Genomic DNA, 20,406 nt, shown 5'->3' on the forward strand with positions numbered 1-20,406 from the left:
AAGGCCTGCTGGAAGAAAGGGTGTATGCAGGACTCAAGAGATGGTATCACACAAGACAAATTCACTTGGTCACACAAGGCCAGTAAACTGTTCTTTTGGCCATGTCCACTCTGACAAATGAACCTTTTCTTGCTACCAGATCAATAGTCACTGAACTAAAGAATTGTTGGAGATAATTTTTAACTCAGTGGAGCCTATTTCCTATAAATCATGTTTATTTATACATCTGTTCATTCACAAATATTGGTTAAGCATGTGCTGTAGCATCATGATAGGTAGTACATTAAAGGTGGGGGTGGGAGTGTGTGCCTGTCCTTTCCCCCATGAAATAATGGTGATGGTAGGTGGCAGTATATTCTTTCCTTTCCTTTTTTTTAAAAAAATAAATAATGCCTTTGTTTGGCGAAATAAAATATTGACAACCTGTTGTTAATATCCCACATCCCTCCCTAGTCCATGATTCTCTGGATAGAAATCATTGCTTTGAGACAAAGGCTACACATAGTTTTTATCCTGTTCAAATGTTTATTATGGACTTATAAAGGCAATGATGATATTCCTATCAAGTTTCTGCATGACCAGAATAGGAAAGTGTTCTAATATGCAAGTATCCAATATGCTGGACCACGGTCCAAAGCTTTCTGGAAAAAATGGTCAATGCCGTCAGGAGATGGATTAGGGAAGCAGCTGCCCACACAGAGGAAGGTTCTGGTGAAAGTAGAGACACCATAGTTCAGAGGACAGCAGGACTAGGGATCTGGAGCTGGCCAGCATGCTCTGAAGAGTAACACTGACAGACCTGGGGAGTATAGAAAAGAGTGGTTGGTATGGGGAAGCCATTCTTTTGGAATAGAAACAAATGAAAGACAGGTGTTTCATTAAAAATAAAAAAAAGTGATGGCTGAGACAAAGGTGAAAAGTAGCCCAAGAGTACTTATAAAAAGAACAACAACAACAAAAGCCCACAAAGTCACACTATTGTATTATAGAGACTTCTGGATGGTTTGTGTATGCCCCAGGATGCAGAACTAGGGATAGTAGGAGGAGACTACAAGAAACTCAGCTGGTCTTACTGTCAGAAGAAAAAAAAATATGCCAACTCTTGGCATTTACCCCGCATGGAATATACTGCTGTTTCTTCTACTTGCTCATTCAGTGTATAGCTCCTCATGTTGGAGCATTTGGTGCATCTCCAAACCACTAACATACCTGGCTCCTAGTGGGGGACAGGCAAGCACATTGAATGTAATTGAATGATTTACTGCTCAGGTGTTGATTGGCATCCACCACCGCAAGTTCTTGCACAATTCTTTCCAGGCCCACTCCGTTTTATTGATCCATAAGTAGGGATCACCCAGCATACTAAAATCTTAACTTGTATTCCCTCCAGTACAGGACTTCTTGAGATTAAAAAATAGCACTCTGCCTCAGTTTCTCCATATGTACAAGAGAAATTCCTGGGATTCCATAGCCTAAATGGTGACTAATTGAAGATACACAAAGATATGCCTCTTGTGGCATGACTGACATGACAATGATTGATTGACAATGAGTGAGGCTCAACAGAGTGGGGCAGAAATGGCAGGGAGGAAGGACGCAGCTCCTGTGGGATCAGATAAGGTTCCCAGGGGAGATGGTATTTGTGCTGAATTTGCTAGCAGGGAGAGGGGTAGAGGGGTGAGGTAGGAGGTGAGACAGGAGAAGACAGTTACACCCAACCTGAAAATATAGAAACAAGAAGGCTTGGGGAAGCTAAAGACATGATTTGACATGAGGGGAACACAAGGTTTGAGAGGGAGGGTTGAAGTGACAAAAGACAAAGCTGTACAAATACATAAAGGGTCATGATGATCTTCTGGGGCAGACTAAGGGGCTAGTGACATCCTATAGCCAACTGGGCTTCTTCTCAGGGTGGCCTATTCTGTGGGCCATAAAGCCTTCTAATGATGTGAGTTTCCCATCTTTAACACACATCTACTTAGATAATCCATATACAAAGGTACTGGCTTACAACAACTCAGATTTTTGGTGTGTTGTCTGCCATCAGAGTGATAGGACATTGGTTATCATGTTAGAAAGAGATCTTTATTTTCCCCTTCAAAATAAATGCTTTCTCTCCTCTCTTTTCTGCCTGTTTCTCTCATTTTGTTGGCAGTAAAAATCATGGCTTTGACAAATGATCAGGTGAGCTGCCTTCAGACTAAACAACAAAGGCGGTTTTTAAAAAATTATCATTTTATATTTAAAAATAAGCTTGGCTTATTCCAGTGTTCCTGTTTTCTAGACTGATGACATTTCAGGTGGGCCTCTGTTGTAAGAGTAAACACTCCAAATTGCTCCTTCTCCTTGTCAGCTTCTTAAATTGAGATTGTTTGCTTGGAGAATCGTATTTTGATAAATATATGTTTTAAAGTGAAGTTCCCTTCACCTCATACTCAACAGCAGGTATTAAAAGTCACCAAAAATTGACATCAGAAAGTAGGAAGATTGTCTTAGGGCCATGGGCATAAAAGGCTGAAGGACTCCAGATAGTTTTAATAAGATAATTAGATGCCATTGCCTGAGTCGAGGATTAGACTTCTCTCTTTCTCTCTCTTTATTTTTTTTTTTTCCCCAGGAGAAAGCACAGGAGAAATAATGATTCTTAAAACCATCAGAGCAAAAAGAGATGGGAGGGGGGAATGAAGGAAAGGGAGGAGGAGGAGGGATGCCAATCAGAAAATTTGCAACCATTTGCATGATAAACAAACACAACCAGGAAGCTTGTCCTTATACAAAGGCTGGAGTTGAGGGCTGGCTGGCCTGAAAGGAGGTGGTTTACAATCTTGATAAAGCAGAAGGGAAGATGAGTCCCTCAGTCAGGTCACCCCCAGCCAGGCCTAAACCCTGCCAAGAGGTGGGCTTCCAACACTTTTCCTGAGAAAATGACCTTGCAGATAAGGTCCTTTACCCATTGCTTTTGTCCCAGGTGGTCTGGATGCTCACCACATCACTCCTGGGATCCTACTGTCTCCTGGAAGAGCAATCTTGGCTGCCAGCAGCCCCCTGGACTAAGGTGGTCCCACACATGGTAATGGGCTCCCACTCACTTTCTCAAGCATCACCCACCGGCTTCCCTGTCCTTAGTCTCCTGTCCCTTTTCTTTCCTTCTCATCTCTTCCTTCCAATGCTAAATAATTCCAAATAAATATGATGACTCTGCAAAGCAAAGTGCTCCTAAGTGAAATGACTATGGTCAAAAGTACTAGTTAGTCAACAACCAGCACTACTGCCAGGACCTCCCAGCACACCACACGTACAGAACTCAATGTGATAAGGCAGTGTCTCCTGTTATCCTCATACAAAACCTGGGAGGGGCAAGTTCTTTATACCCAAGACAGTTCGAGGCTGAGAAACACAAATACCATGCATGTGGTCACACAGCTAGTGACTGGCAGAGCCAGGTGTTGGGGCCCCCTGCACGTGGTCACTCTCTTGAATACTGAAGAGTAAGGGGCTGACCATCCATCCCTCTCATTGTTCACTTACCTGTGTGAGCATGAAACCCAGGATGCCTCTTTGGTATTTTCTGACCTCAGCAATTCTGACAAGTCTGATTTTCTGAATTTAATTTCTGCGACTCTTGATGAAAAAAATCAAAGAGTTGCCTTTCTGACCTTGCCCAAACCAACAGAACTCTCCAGGGCTCAAGCAACAGTGAACATGGAATTTGGAAACAGGCTTCTTGGGGATTGTGCCTACCTCTCCCAGAAGCCATTGACAGGTTCTAGATAAACACTCCGCCCTTCAGTTTCCTCATGGAAATAACGTCTTACTCGTGGAGCTCTGATGAGGGCTAAATGAAATCTTGTACATAAAAGACCGAAGACAAAACCTGACATAAAAATGTGCCAGGAAAATACAAGTCCCTTACTCCCTCACCTCCTCGGTAATCCCAGGCTTGTGCCAGGCACTGCTGGGAACGGCAGCAGCCTAGTACCACTGCTTAGTGTGTAATGTTCCCGGTGGCACCGCCAGAGAGAGGCACAGGCTGATTCTCCCTTGCTGAGAGCCCATACTGCAGGCAGCGGGGTGAACTGGGTGATTATGTTGTTGAGGGGTGACCTTAGAGTACAGGGACCTGGACAGGACCTTTTTCAGTTCGTGCACCTAGTCACCTTCCAGCCCTGGCCTCGAAGTATTTGGTATGATGCCTGACGGAGAGGAAATGGTTAATGCACATGGGTTCTTCTCTCCCTTTTATTTCCTCCCATGTTCAGATTTCAGGCCTCTTTAAGGAATTGCGCTCTGGCCTGAAGGATTGGGAAGATGAACAAAGCGAGCTCTGACCGTCTTCGGATCCTGGGACTCTGTCCAGGGAAAGGATGCCCACCGCCCTGAGGTGAGAGCCGCAGAAGAAGGGGCATGAAGGATGAGCCGTCTCCCTCCTCAGCGCTGGGTCAGGGAGGCAGAAAATCACAATCACCAGGAGCCGTTCTTCATTTTCTGCAATGAAATTTGGGAGGATCATCTTCAATCAGTGTCATTGCCGGGAAGGGAAGGAGCCACTTTATATGTTAACTCTGATTTCCCACAAAAAGAAAACCTTGATGAGGCCATCCTTCGGCATCTGCCATCGGCCCTTCATACCTGCCCCACCTGAGTCCCCTCCTCCCCGCCATATATGAAGAGCAGCTCATCCACTGGGCTGTCACTCTCTGTCAACCTCATCTCCACCTTGATTCCTGGGGGGTGCTCCTTTCCTGACACCCTCTGTCAGCGGGTGCAGCTCCCTGAGGTTTCTTGTTTTTCTTTCCTCTTACACATATGCCTCTAAGGGGCTCCCGTAACACTCCTCCACACATGGGTCATCACGGTTGGCCTCATTCCTGAGCCATGATGCCTCTCATATCCTTATTTCCTTTTTGCCTCATTTAAATTTTTTTTTATTTTTTTATTAACATATAATGTCTTATTAGCCCCATGGGTACAGGTCTGTGAATCGTCAGGCTTACACACTTCACAGCTCTCAGCACAGCACATACCTTCTGCAATGTCCATAACCCAACCACCCTCTCCATAATCCTCCCCCAGGCAACCCTCAGTTTGTTTTGTGAGATTAAGAGTCTCTTATGGCTTGTCTCCCTCCCAATCCCATCTTGTTTCATTATTTCCTTTCCTACCCCCCAAACGCCCCACTTTGCCTCTCAAATTCCTCATATCAGAGAGATCGTATGATAATTGTCTTTCTCTGACTGACTTATTTTGCTAAGCATAATACCCTCCAATTCCATCCACGTCATCGCAAATTTGCCTCATTTTTAAAGTTTGAGAAATTACACATTTGTCCTTTAGGCTATGGTTCCAACATGGAGCTTTGCTAAACTGCCTTGAGGTGCTCGACCTGAGATCCTGCCAATTTTATTCAAGTCATTAGAACTTCTCTTCCAGAGCTTTTCTAGTGGGATGACCATGTGTTTTACCCCAGTCCATAGGTGAAGCCTAAGTACAATCTAAAACATTCTGTAAGGATGAACCATCCCTCACCCTCTCCACAGCTGCCATTCCGGTTGGTGTAAGCCGATTTCATGGGTCATCTGCATTGTTGTAATAACTACTTGCCCAGTCTGTCTGCTCATGTCTTGCTTATCCTCCACATGCACCTCCACAGTCTGTTCTCAGAGCAGCAGCAACAGAGGGCTCATTAAGCCTCTGTGAGAACTGCCCAAAGTCCACTGATGGCTCTCTCCCCTCAGGAGCAGAAAGCTTTTGGCTTTCAACCCCATCCCACTTCACACGCTGCCTATCCTCTGACCTGGCCTCCTACCCTCCTACTCCACCTCTTGATTCCTTCTGGCTGTTTCCAGCATTTGAGGTAGACCTTTACTTCAGAGAAATGCTCTTCTCCCAGAAATCCACACAGGTTGGTTTTTTTTTTTTTTGGTTTTTGTTTGCTTGTTTGTTTTTTTCCTTTTTGTTCACTCCCTTTATTTGTTTCCCCACCAAAAAAAAAAAAAAAAAAAAAAATTCATTGAGGTCTTCAGTAAACACTCTTTTAAATTGCAACCTTTACTTCCTGCACACTGGTATCTATCATTCTTACTCCTCTTCCTGGCTTTATTGTTTTCTTCACAGAGCTTATCATCTTCTAACACAAGATATATTTTACTTATGTTTTGTCTGTCTCCTCCCAATCTATTCTACGCTCTATGAGGATGCAAGTGTTTTCTGAACCCCAGCACCTAGACCCCTTTCTGGTGCAGAGTGAGTCCTCAGTAAATGTGTGTGGAATAAATGCACTCCAGCCAAGACCAGGACCTGGGCCTCTCTCCATCCATCCCCTTATGGTTCGATTCCTCCCAACAACGCACATAGCCCTTGACCGGCCCCCTAGGTTGCCCTTTGCAGGACAACGATAAAGTCATAGTCCCTTCTTTCAGGAAAGAAATCTATTCTAACTTTTTTCAGGTCATTATTTATATCCTAACTCAAACTAGATTTTTCATTACCATGTGTCACCGACTTTAAGCAACTCTTTCGAGCACTGACAACCTTGGACACACCTGTTCCCCATTTAAGGGCCAGGATGGAGATGAAGGATGGCCCTGTTATTATTACAACTTGTCAAGAAACCTCATTGGTTTGATCAATCCAGACAACCTTCACTCAGAGGGAAGAGACAAATTAGTCATACTATTATTTAACAAGATGTCAAAGGCACAATTGGTTATTTGGCTGAAATAAAATAGCCTATCAGGTGAGTTGGTTTTGTTTAGAAATATGGCTTCCTTCTAAGATTCTACAAAGTCTACATATATACCCAGTTATTCAAATCCTTAGACAATAAGCCCAAGCTTGTCTTGTTTACTTGTCCTAAAATCAAGAACCTCTATTTCTGAGTGGACATGGAGGGGAATTCCTCGCCACTGTCCTATAATAGTATTTGTGAGTTTCAATAGCCAGATCAGCTGCATCTGAGACAGGGTAGGGAGCTAATAGTATTCATGGAGTGGCCATACTGGTTGAGCATTCTGCATGCATACTGTTACTTATTTCTCAGAATAGCCCTCTAAAATACGCTCTATCATCCCATTTTGCTGATGAGAAAACTGAGGTGCAGAGAGGTTCGGTAATTCTCCAGAGTTATTTGGTGTAGCATCAGAGCTGAGATTCATATCTAGCACTATCTGATTCTAAGCCCAGTTCCTTTAGTGTTTCAATCCCTATTCTCATTCTTTCTCTTGTAGGCTAGTTCTGTGGCCTGTTGGATAAGAGTCGTCTCTTGGATATGCTCCTTTTCTGACACACTGTGTCATCAATTGGAACTCCCTGAAGTAGCCAAAGAATTTAGAAGGAAGAGTAGATTGAATACCCAATGCATTCTCCTTGCCTGATTTTTGGGATGTATCTGCTTTCCAGCTACGTACACGAGCATTGAGAGATCAGCCATTCTTCGCTTAACATCCAAGGTCAGCATTACTTACTTAATTCTATATTAAGATTCAGCCAGTTGCTAGAAAGAGAAATCCACATTAAATGTCTTAAGGAATAAAGCAAATGTATTATATTGACCTCCTAAAAAGTCCCACGGGTAGCACCAATTTCAGCAATGGGGGAAAACAGATGCTTAGATGATGGCCCCAGGAATATGTCTCTCTTTTATCATGTTTCCATTTTCTTTCATGTCAGCATTTTGTCACTGAACTCTCCCCATCAGGTAGCAACTTGGTTACAATTAGCTACACGTATCTCACCTGAGCAATGCCAGAAGAAAGAGGCATTTTCTTTTTTATCATTTCCAGGAAAACTCGGGAACTGGGTCTTACTGGTCTGGCTAGGGTCATGTGGCCATCCTGAACTCATAAAATGCCCAGGATAATGGAACAATTTGGTTAACTAGACATAGAACAGAATGGGATCAGCCCCCCTCAGTCAACATGGATGAAAAGTTGGGAAAAGGCATTTTCAAAGGCAACTCAGAGTGTTATGTCTTCAATAGTGGCAAGTGGATACTGGATATCCAAAGAAAGTAATGCAAAACAGTACAAAACATCCAGTCAAAATGACAAATAGCTGTCAAACCTACTGTGTGATATAGGGTAGCTTGCATATGCTTTGTCCATCAGTTTGCTCTTCTATAAAGCAAACGTACAGTGTATCTCTCACAGCATTAGTTAAGGATCCAATGACACCAAATTTGAAATTGGTTAATTTCACAATTACTGATGCTTTGTAAATCCTCCAAATAGCCTTTTATTATTTTGCATTATAATGCCCCAGGCCTCATGAGTCTTCTTACACCTTCCTCTAGGCAACTTGATTGCCTTATTTTCCTTATGCCGCTGGTTCCTTATTTGAATGGCCTAGAATTTCACAGACAATTTTGATGATTTTTTGATGGCTACAGGTCCATAGGAAGCTGGAACTTTCAGAAAGGCTGTTACAAAAGCTGTTGGCAGTATCATTTTTCAGCGAGGGCTGCCTGTGTATGATTTGTGTGGACCCAGTATGAGGCAGAGGTACACAGCTCATTATCCTGTTAATCCTCTCACATGTTGCTATTTCTCCATAATCTCCTTTCCCCAAAGACAAGGAGGAAGAGGGAGACAACAGTAACGTACATAACAGATTGTGCTTTGATATACATGAAAGATCTGGGGTGGGGAAGAGCATCTTCTGTAGAAAATACTCCATAAAATGTGGCCCCGGTAGCAATTATCTGGTCGAAGACTATCTTTTGGGGGAAGTCATGTTAAATTAGCTATGGAGATAAGCTTCGGGACAGCTTCTTCTTTCTCTTTCTTCAAATCCATTCTGTAAATATTTCAGGAAAAGTGCTGAAAGCTGCCTCCCTGGTGGGGGATAGCATTGTTTTAGAAAACAGTTTATAAGCAATGCTCTTTGGAATGTTTAAAAAAAAAAAAAAGTCAGCCAACTTTCCACTGATGGAACATGAAAATTGCAGAGAAAACAAAGGAGCTCCAGGGAGCAGGTGACCATGACACAGAGGATTCAGTCTTCTCCTTTTGTTTTTGACACGTTCTTTGTCTGAATGTAAACATTTTCCCATGTCAGAAGAAGGCAAGTGCATGGCAATTAATATTCACTCATTGAACCAGGATTTGTTCTTAGAGTCAGGAGATAAATCCAAAACTGACAAGGTTGTTGCTCTCAAAATCCAATATTCTAGTCAGGGAGACAGAAAATCAACAAATAATGAAGCAAGAAAAATACTGGAGAATAAACGTAAGCCACAGAGTTGAACCAGGTGTAGGTGATGGAGCGTGTACGTGGCAGTGCTGGACCAGGTGGTTGTAGCAGGTGAGCTGATGCGCTGCTAGAGCCTATTTACAAGCCTGTACACACATCTTCCAGCTGCAGGAGGGTAATTCTGTGGCCAGTGGCTTAAACCTGCAACCTCTTCCTGAGAATTGTTCTTGGCTGGTAGGAGATGCCTGTGAGGAAGCCAATGACTGACTGATTCCATGGTACAAAAGCTTGGCTCTTTGCTTCAAGGCAGGACACCTATGAGCAATGATTTATGCACCAGGTCTTTACCCCAATACAACCCATATATCAGCCCAAGCCTAGACATTACCCAAGACAACATCTGAGATTCTATCCTTGTTCTCTTTTTCTCTTCCCCTCTCTGCTTCCCTCACTCCATTGCAGGCTTATCCTGAGCACACCTTTAAATAAACCATGGGTTCCCAAATCTCTCTCTTAAGCTCTTTTCTAGGAAACTCAACTTAGACGGTGGGCAAGGAAGGTCTCTTTTTAGTTACTATTTTCAAATTGGGAAATGAGTAATGAGAAAACACTTAGTGTTTGCCTTCCTGGACACGCTTAAAGAACCAAAAGAGAATCTTGGGTGGAGGGCACTAGAAAGAGGTAAATGGAGAAGAGGGGGTTGGAGAGTCCTAAGAGCTGAGCCTAGATCTTACAGGATAAGAATCCTGGACTTTAATCCAGGTGTAATGTGAAGCTATTTGAAAGTTTTGAGCAGTTCTCTGTTCTGAATTATGTTTTTAAAAATTCCCTCTGGAGAACAGATAATCCTGGGATCAGAATGGAAGCAGGGAGACCAGGTGGGAGATTGCAAACTCTGAACTTGGTTTGAACTAGAAACTAATTGTGGACCAGTTACATGCTAGACAGTTGACTTACACTTTCTAAATTGTACTAACAACTCCATGAGGTCTTATTCTAGCCATTTTAGAGATAAGGAAACAGATGGCTTAAAGATCTAATGTGAAATCACCCAGCGGTTATGTAGTCAAAACCAGTCTATTTGGTTCCAAAACCCATGTTTTTTCTTACTGTACTGTCCTCCTCATCTGATTTCCATTTGTATCATTCTCTCTGAAAATAGCTCAGTCTCTTTGGCTTGCCATGTTTGGGTTATCAGAGGTGTTGGAGCATCTCCGTGCAACAGGGGAGAGAAGTCCTTGCTGAAGCATCAGTGTGTCGGGCCCCCTGAAAGGCCGGTTGCTATTATTCAAACACATCTGTTTATAATTATGAGGTGCCCTTACACTTCCCCTCTTTGTCAACATAATTACTCTCAATTACATGAACACTCTGCCCTGACCAGCCCAGGGATCCACTCCCCTGCCAACTACAATGGTTGATTTCCAAAGCCCCTGACATCCAGCCCAAACATATGCATCCTTTTCTCAGCTCCAAGCACAAGAGGGTTCAGGTCCAAAAACAGTGTGAATAGAAGCTACTTCTTGTTTTGTCTGGATCAGTGGGGCAATGGAAGAGGTGGTTAAATTACCTAGGGCCAGGTTTGCATTTATCATGACTTTGTCAACTAGAGGGAAATGTTTAATGGGTATTTAATTTGAAAGTGGTTCTCTTGCCATGAAAAGCTATGGCAATCCCTAAACCCCTCCTCCCAACATGATACAGATAGAAAAAGGGAAGCCGAAGCTGTTTCCGGGAATCGTTTTAGAATTAGGACAGAGGAGATCTCCCAAAGTTTAAGGAAGGCACAGGTCTGATGAAAAGCAATAGTTAGAGCTTTTTGCCTCGTTGTTGAAGATTCCAGATCGATACCCAAACTTTCAGAAAGGGCAGGTTGAAAAGTGCTCTGTAGCTAGTACGTAACTTTGAAGTACATAGAAGATAAGTCCAATGTGCCCTAGAATATGGAAGGAGTAAAAATGAAAACCTAGCTTTCCTTTTGCCAGCCATGTTTTCAGGTGATTGACCTCTATGAAGACATGTAATCCCTACAGCAATCCTCTGGGGGTGGGGTGGGGTGGGGACTCTCATTCTGGTTTTCTGGTGGAGGAAATGGACTCAGAGTTTCACAGGTTTTGCCAAAGGTTATTCACTTAGTAACTTCTGTTGTTTCAAAGGCTACCATAACTTTCCAATCTGCAATGGTGAAAATGGAAAAGTATTCCGGCAAGGGAGAAGTCCAGAAGAGGAAGAAAACATGACTAGGGAAGAGAGGTTGTCTTTGGAGATATCTGACCAACAGGGTCAAGCAGCTTTTTAATTTGATGTTTAGAGAATGGTTAGGACAAATACATAGTCGCAATAATACAGCCTGATGAGAGAGAGAGAGAGAGAGAGAGTATGTGTGTGTTGTGTGCATGTGTGTGTGTTCCAGTAAACACACCACAGAAATAACTGTAAATAATTGCCTATCATTCATTTCACAGTGTATGGTTTAGTTCCTCTCAAATATTCCTCTTTGACTTTATTAATACAGAAAAACCATCCAAGTCTTTGTAATCCATGTTCCATGCAGCTTACAGAGTAAATTATCACCTCCCAACACAAAACGGGGCCTAAACAGGGGCACCTGGATGGCTCAGTCCGTCAAGCATCTGCCTACAGCTCAAGTCATGATCCCAGGATCCTGGGATCGAGCCCTCCATCAGGCTCCCTGCTCAGTGGGGAGTCTGCTTCTCCCTCTCCCTCAGCCTATCCTCCACTGTTTGTCTCTGCTACTTCTCTCTTTCTCTCTGTTGCTCTCATAAATAAATAAATAAATAAATAAATAAGAGGGGGCCTAAACAATTCCATGTCCCCTGGAGTAAGGCAGAGCTTAATCCTGTACTACTCAAAGGAAGTCATTAATTGTCCCAGGTCAAATTCCAGAACTGAGTGATCGATCACCTGGAGTTAAATTCACATGCAGAGGTGTTCATAGATCTCTATCTTTCCAAAGAATTTCCAGGAATCTACTTGGCTTCTGTCTGTTCTACCTTATAATTTTTGTCAGAATTTCTTTAAGCAATTCCCCCTCATTCCAGCAGATAGAGAGGCACGAGTCTTCCTGGCAGGTTGATGGTGCAGGCCCTCTGTCTGAGAATAAGGGAATGCTGGCGGGCTCCCAGCCCTCTCTTTGTAATGTCCTATTTGGAGAAATGTGTTGAGAGAATCTTGACTTTAGCACAGAATCCTCCCTAATTCTAGCCATTAAGGTGGTCCTGCCTCTACTCGGGAACTCAGATATAGTCTCTCCCTGATGGCGAAAAGTATATGTTTCCCTTTAATTCTTTTTTCTTTCTCTTTCTCTTTCTTTCTTTCTTTCTTTCTTTCCATTTATTTTTTTCTTTCTTTTTTCTACTTTCTTTGTTCATCTGTTTGGCTCATCCTTTGCAATTTTTTCCTTGTCCATCTAGAACTCAAGCTGGTCTCCTATGAACTCTTTTTTGAGTAATACAGAGCCAACTACAGTGGATAGAATTTTCCTTTATCCTCTGGTGTCCTTTGAGAATTGAGAAATGCAATTGCCAATCTTAGCAGGGTTCAAAGAGCTGTATTCAGAAAGAATAAGTGGGAATATGATCAAGCAAGCAGTTTCAAGTCTCAGTAAAATGCATTTTGCTGAATAGACAAGGCTGAGAAGCCAACTTACAAAAGGCAGTCCTCTAACCAAAACAGCATGGTGATGGTCCCCTGGCTTTGAAGGACCTCTTGTCTGGCCAGAGAGAGAGCCATCTAGTTGACTGAACTATATGGGGTTCTAACACAATGTCTGGTTCACGACAAACTCTGGACCAGTTTTCATAATTCCTCTCCCATGAGTTTCTAATTAGGTCCCAGCGATAGAGATAAATATAATAACAGCAAACACTAATTCCAAACCACCACATGTCAGGGGATTGTTCTAAGCACTCTTCCACGTGTGATCAATGACAGCTCTGTGAGATAAGTATTATTAATATCCTCACTTAACAGGTGAGAAAGTGAGGCTTAAGTGAGAAAAAGTGTTATCATGGCCACACCACAGGTCAATCTGACATTAAAGTCAACGTTGCTGGTGCTCTGTGTCTCTGTTAAAGTTAACTCCAGATTAGAGCCCCATGCAGTGGGAGGAAAGTATGGGGCACCACCATGGGCCAGGTACCATGGGAGAAAATTTATAAGTGATGTATGATTTGTTACCCCATCCCTCTGGCAGGCTACTTTCATTATCTTCCTTCTGTACTGCATATATTGAAATATATAGGCTCTGTGCTGTTAGTGTGGTCCCCAAGGGTGTTAACTGATCCAATAGCTATTTGCAGGAATTCTGCGAGGTAGCAAGCCCTGTGCTAGATGCTAGAGTGAATGGAATAAGCGAAGTTATAGCTCAGAGAAGGAGCTGGACACTAAACGAGTAGTCACACAAAGGAGTATATGATTACAACGGTCACAGGTACGGGCCAGAGTGAGAGCATCTCAGAGTGAGAACATCATCAGTCCATAGAAGAGACATCGCCAAGGAAGTAATGAATGAACTGCAATCTGAAGGATGCCTAGGCATGTGGGGAGGAGAGGGAGGATCCTATCAGGCAGACAGAAGAGCAAGACTAAGACCCAGTGGGAGGAGGGAGTGTGACCCATGTGAAGAGATGAAAGGGAGTTCAAGGGTGAGGAACTGTTCGGGAGCCATGCAACCAAGGGGGGCCTGAGAGGTACAAGGCTTGGCTGAGTCAAGTAAAACCAGACTACCACACCTAGCCCTTGTCATTAACTCAGTCATTTTCCATGGGGCTTCAGGCTTTGCAGAACTGTCTACAGTCTACTCCAGAGGTCACAAGGAGGTTAAGGAGCAAGCACAGTGTAGACAGAGGCCAGCTTAGTGGAGGAGGGGGAGAGGGGAGACTGAAACATGCCTGGCAGGAAAGGTGAGCTGTGGCTAAGAAGAACAAAAGAACTAGAGTTCCTGTAAGGGAGAACAGTGCCAGTTGTGCGACAGAGAGCACTTTCCCAAAGGTGCAGAAAGTGTGTGTGGATAGAAGAGCATGGTGGGGAAGATTCCTGCTTTGATTTCCTTCATTATCAAATATGGCAACATTGGAAAAATTAAAAAAAAATCAGAGAATCCCTTAGGACTGAGGCTTGGATCAACCACCCTCACATCGGCGTTGTCTAGAACTCTGTGCTGTGCTGGGTGGCGTGCCACATGACTTTGAAAAACTGGGCGGGGGTCTCTATGAAAGCCTCTTGGTGTGTAAGGTGTGTGAAGGTGTGTAGTAGCCTTCCATTGGTTTGGGTCCATGCCTCTCTGTGCAGGCAGGGCCTTGGGCAGTGTGGAGAACAGGGGCACAGGGAATTAGAACTTTTTTTTTTTTTTTAAAGATTTTATTTATTTATTTGACAGACAGAGATCACAAGTAGGCAGAGAGGCAGGCAGAGAGAGAGAGAAAGGGAAGCAGGCTCCCTGTGGAGCAGAGAGCCCGATGCGGGGCTCGATCCCAGGACGCTGAGATCATGACCTGAGCCGAAGGCAGCGGCCTAACCCACTGAGCCACCCAGGCGCCCCAGGGAATTAGAACTTTAAATAATCATATTATCCAGTGGATTCAACGCTGTAGCCTGTCTGACCTGCCCACAGGGTTGAGACTTCACAGTCAAGTCTATGTAGCACTTATTTGGGAATCCTTTGTTCACTAACCTGCCATCTGGTCCTTCTCCATCCTTCCCATTTCAGGATAATCTACTCCACAAAACCCAATCTCCTTAAGACTGGGCCCCTGATACCAGAAATCCTACCCATCCCACTCTATTCCACACTAGGGTTTGGATAACAGAGAATTTGGATAATCAGACATACATATACTGATTGATAGGCTCCCACAGTACTATCTGAATGCGTGGCCATTCCATGGTGCCATGTCTCTATTCACTGGTGCCTCTGCTGATCTCTGACCTCATCAGTGAGTTTCCTGGGCCCCTTGTAGACCATAGTCACTTGTTGCCAACTGTCTTTTTACCTGTACCTTTGGTAATCAACAGGTACCATCTGGCTGCCCACCTGTAGGTTTTCTGAATACCTGATGTCACCCATCTGCCAATTGTCTGTTCATCCTCTGCTTGAATGCCACTCTGGATACTGGATTCCATCTTAGCCATTTGCCAGGACCATTTGCCTGACAACTATTTTCCCTTCCCTTGGACAGACAGCTTACCTCCTTGCTTTCCCATGCATACTTGCGTTGGGTTCTGCCCTCAGCAGTCATGCTCTTTCTGTGTCCTTGAGACCAGGAACCTTCACATGGAGGCCATCCAGACCCTGAGAAAAACTGGCTGAATGTCAGCAGGCCAGGCCATTGGCAGACAGAGACTGAATTTGTCTTGCTACCCTAACCTTGGATCATAACTTATTTGTGGTAGATTGTAGGCTTTCATTAAGCCCCACCACATGTTACCAAGGCAATCTGTCTTTCATTTCTTGCTTTGCTTTATGGCTTTCCACACTTTTCTAGCATCCTAACTTTTTTCTAAAATATCCTATTTCTCTAACACCCGTCTCTTACAGGGGAAGGTCTTTGTTCCCTGAAATCCAATCTCTAGCAAGGGTCTTCTACCAAACTGAATGGATTGCCTTGAGCTACAAACCACATCCCACCTGACTGAAAGTCATTCATTTCCTGGGAATTCCAGTGTCCACATTCTTCCTCAAGGACAGCCTCCATCTGACTATGGTATTCAGACTGTGGTTACTGCTATCGGTGTCAGTCCTAGCACGGGGTCTTTGAGCAACTTACTTAATTGTTCTGAGCTTCAGTTTCCTCATCTCTTCATGGGGTTAGTAATTGTGTCTATAACACAGAGGTGCCGTGAGGACTAAAAGGTTAAGCATGAGGTACATTTCAAAGACGGCCTGGGAGACAGTGTGCTCTGGACCAGTCTTGGTTATTATCCCTGCTTCCTGTCTTTCCACACTAGTATTTCTGGGCATGGGAACCTGGCTAGGGTAGGTTGATATACTGTAGACCTACTGTCAGCTCTGGGGTGGTTGGCCATCTTAGCAGGATCCCTTAGAATCCTTGCTTGGCCTCAAATGCATAGAACCTACAGGAATCAGAATGAGTAAAAGGAATAAATTTGCATCCATTCATCCACTCATTCTTTAAATCATCCAAGAAATATATACTAAGCCTCTGCTCTATGCAAGGCATTGGGCTCACTGGTTCGCATGTCTCATCTGCAAGGCATTGGGCTCACTGGTTCGCATGTCTCATCTCCTATACACAATTCCTTGGGTTAGGCATTTCCCAGGAACTGGAATCCCTGTATGTGAAAAATTGAATTCACATATCCTTTCCTAATAAGATCTGATTTGTGACCCAATGAATGCCCTGTCAGATAGTGGGGTCTGTCCAGGCTGAGGGAGCTGAAATGCTCCATACATGCCACGTGCTCTCCATCCTTCCTGATGTCTCCACATCCAGAGTTGGAGTGGAAGGGACATTTAAACCAAATCCTTTCCAGAGCTCCCTTCCCCTTTGGTTTCTAGCATCCATGAATTTCTGACCCATTTCTACTCTTTCTTCCTGAAAGATTGCTCCCTGAACTATACTGGGCTGTCCTCTGGTCCTGCTTGTTTGAAGCCATGCCTATGTCTCTTTGCACCTGTAGGGCCCTTCTAGGCAGGGTCCCCATCTGTCTGAATTACCCATGTCCTTCACCAATTCAATGCCCTTGATGGTCATTATGCTAAATAAGCACTCTGGGCAAATGGAAAGTGACATTTTCCCTCCTGGAGTAAAACATAAAACCACAGTCGAATATATGTTGGATACGCTAATCAAATTTGGAAATATGTCCCTAATTAAAACTGCCAAATTGAACACTAGTTCTAAAAATTGGTTTCATTGGTAATGGGGAAAACTATTTTAATTCATCAGATTATAGATAGTTTTGCTGCTCTTTAAAAAGAAATTAATTTTTAAAAGAAAGAATAGAATAAGAAGCTAGAAAATAACATACCCAGGCAATGAGTTAGAAAGTTCCACTGAAGTTTCTCATGCCTGCCTCTTCATGCTTCTCTTTAAAAAATAGGCACAAATGTTCTGCAGGCATGGAGGTGCTAAAAGAAATGACTGGAAGACAAGGATGTCCTTCAGAAAATTTTGTCTTACTAATTGACAAAGTTGCTTAATTGATTGATGGAAGGGTGGACAGTATTTAGGAAGAGTGAAGAAGTTTTCAGAGTGGTGCTTAAGTGGGTATTAATCTAGACCATATCTAAGAGCAGCTGGAAGGCTCAGGGACATAGTGGCTATTGTGAGGAACTCTGGTTGGAGAGGGGTGAGTTCTCTTCTAAATGCAGTCTCAGTCACAGGCTCACTGGGGATCAAGGTCAAATTGCTTCACCTCACTTGATCTTGTTAACTCAGATGGAAAATTGGGTTAGAAGCAGATCACACACATAGAGGACAGTGGCAACTACCCAGGGCTTTCATAGGGAAGCGTGGTCTCTGAGGAAGGAAGGATAGTTTAGGTGGATGGATAGACAGGAATGAGAAAATGGTGCAACCTCTCTAGGGAGCACGAATCCCTATTACCACCAGGAGCATCATGCTGGAAAATCTTTTACGTTTCCCACTGTGAGTTGTTGCCCAGAGTCTCTGCCTCTTCTTAGACCCACAGTGAAGGTTACTGCCCAGACTTGGGTTGGGCTCCTGTGGGCTGCAGGAAAGGGAGGACATCTGGGGAAGGAGCAGCGCTCTTGGGAGGAAAGGTACTCGATCTATGTCTGGCCAAGGAAAGCAAAAGGAACGGATTCACTTCTCCCTCCCCCGGTCTCACAAATAAGCTCCAGTATGAAGTTCTGGTTCCCTGGCTCTTGCTGGAGTGGCTCTGAAGTTTTCAGGTGTAATTTTTCTCAGCTCTGATTCTGTCCCACAGATCTCAGAGCATGACAGGCGACTGTGTGCTCTGGCTTTATCTTCGCATCCTTTCCTATTCCTACCACACTCATTTCTGCCCAAGGGATCTGGGGCCCACGTCAGAGGGGAATACCATCACGACCTCCCGTGTGAAGCTAATGCACTGCTGGATATTTTCCTAAAGTGGATTTACTGAATCCCTTTCTATGAAGTAGTGATGGCAGAGCCTAAGTTAGGTGTGCTCACTCTCTGCACCTCCTGTCATGCGTAACCTCCGAAAGAAAGATAAATTGGTGTCCTCTACTCACCATAGAAAATGAAAATTTTCTGCCGAGTACCTAGAGCCGGACAGGAAACCATTGATCATCCTGAACAAACATCCTTCAATAAATCTTTACCTTTTCCGAAGATAATTGGGAGGACGGTGGCTTTTGAGTTTACTCTCGGCAATTGCCTCCCTTTCACTCTTCCGGGTATATTTGTTTTCAAAGCCAAAATGTACTACACGGCCCCATCCATCAAGGTGGAGGAACCCCAAATGATTTCCTGTTTCAGCTCCAGTGTGTCAAGCTTGAAAATTCTCTTAATCCACTGGCTTTGTGAGATGCCTGGCATTTTCTATTACAGGTAAGCACGTCATGTTGCCTCACCCCTTGTGAAGGAGGTATCTACCACTAACCCCATTTCTCTGTTTGGATTCAGAATTTCCACTCCTTCTCTTCTTTGAATTCACTTACTCCTGTACTCATTTCACATGTAATACATCCCATGCCCAGCACTGTGCCAGGATACCCAGTTGCTAAAGTGGACCTGGTCACAGATGAGAATGTGCATGACGTCTAGGCAAAGAAATGTCCCTGGGGTCTTGGCTTCCTTGTTAGTACCCCCCAAGGTGTGCAACTAAAGCAAAGAAAATCATTTTGGTGGGCCACATTCTTAACCAAACCTGTACCTTTTCAGTTCTAAAAATCATTCAAAACATTCAACGTCTTAATTTTTTTTTTTTTTTAATTTTCCAAGCTATCAATTAGGCACGTAGCTGGCACATCAATATGCTAAGATCCATATTCATGTTTTTTAAAGAAAAATCTAGGTTATTATAATGTATAAGTTTTAATAAAACCATCCTTACTATAGTAATGCAAATCATAGCAGCCCTGAAAGGTCTATGAATCAAAGCCACCTCACACCCAGCGGTGGTAGCTATTTGGTATTCACACAATAACCTTTAAATAGAAGAGTGTGTTCTTAAACATACTGGGTCTCTGCAAGCCCCACTCCCCCCACGATTAAAAGGCCCAGGCTTTGTGTCACACTGTATGTGCAAATGTAATGGAAAGTTTTTCATGTGACGGAAACAAATGTTGACTCTTACAGGAAAATTCCACAAGCATCTCTTGAGTTCAAGGTCACCAATACAATGCAGCTGGTTCCTTTTTGTACGTGTATAAAATGCAGGTAATGGTGGCTCCTATGAACGGAGGAAGATGTCAGATTTCAAGACGAAGGCTCTTCCAGTAAATTAGAAAATAATAAATGAAGAATGCTGGAGCAAGTTACCTTTAGAGTGGATAAATCTGGAAAACCCCACAGTTACCAAGCGATCAATGCTAACGTCACCAATCGTGGAATAAATTGGCATCATGTGCCTCCTGATGGGATGTGCTGAGTGAGACAAAATATCGCTTTGATAGTAGTTCTACCAAAAATCACAGTGTGAATCTAAGCCCAAAACAAATACAGATTGAGGGACAGGTTACTGAAAAAGCCTACCTTGATTCTTCGAAAATAGTAAAATCATGACAGGGAGAGAAAAGAAGAGAAGCCATTCTCTGTTAAACAAGATGGAATGAGAACATGACCTTGGGTCAGAGTCTGGATCAGAAAAAGGAGGTGATACAGATCAGATAAAGATCTATCTATCTATCTGTCTACTTCTCCATACATAATATGCTCTCCGTATCTCGTTTACATGTGTGTGTGTGTCTCCTTCTCGCTCTCCTACATAACCATCACATAGTTATCAATTTTAGGAAGGTTAGCACTGACAGAACAAACTAAAAATATTATCTGATTCTCTATTCATATTGAAATTTTACTAACTGTCCCAACGCCCTTTAGAGGTAGGATCTGCACGCTGCAGCCCCCCTGCCATCTGTTTCCAGAAGTAAAGTTTTATTGGAATAAAATCCTGCCCATTTGTTTACATGTTGTCGATGGCAGCTTTTGCATGACAACCACAGAGTTGAGTAGTTGCAACAGAGACCATATGGTCCATACAGCCAAAAAGATTTATTATCAG

General features: G+C 43.5%; 1 long non-coding RNA gene across 1 annotated transcript in view; it reads right to left on the minus strand.

Annotated features, from left to right (window-relative positions):
* Nucleotides 1–2,163: 2,163 nt before the first annotated feature.
* Nucleotides 2,164–20,406, minus strand: part of LOC131828750 (uncharacterized) — an 84,152-nt gene continuing 65,909 nt past the window's right edge. Inside the window, exon 4 of the long non-coding RNA XR_009352561.1 lies at nucleotides 2,164–4,485. This is a non-coding gene — a long non-coding RNA (uncharacterized LOC131828750). The remainder of the gene's footprint in view (nucleotides 4,486–20,406) is intronic.

This window comes from Mustela lutreola, chromosome 4 (assembly GCF_030435805.1).
Source record: "Mustela lutreola isolate mMusLut2 chromosome 4, mMusLut2.pri, whole genome shotgun sequence".
Taxonomy (NCBI): domain Eukaryota; kingdom Metazoa; phylum Chordata; class Mammalia; order Carnivora; family Mustelidae; genus Mustela; species Mustela lutreola.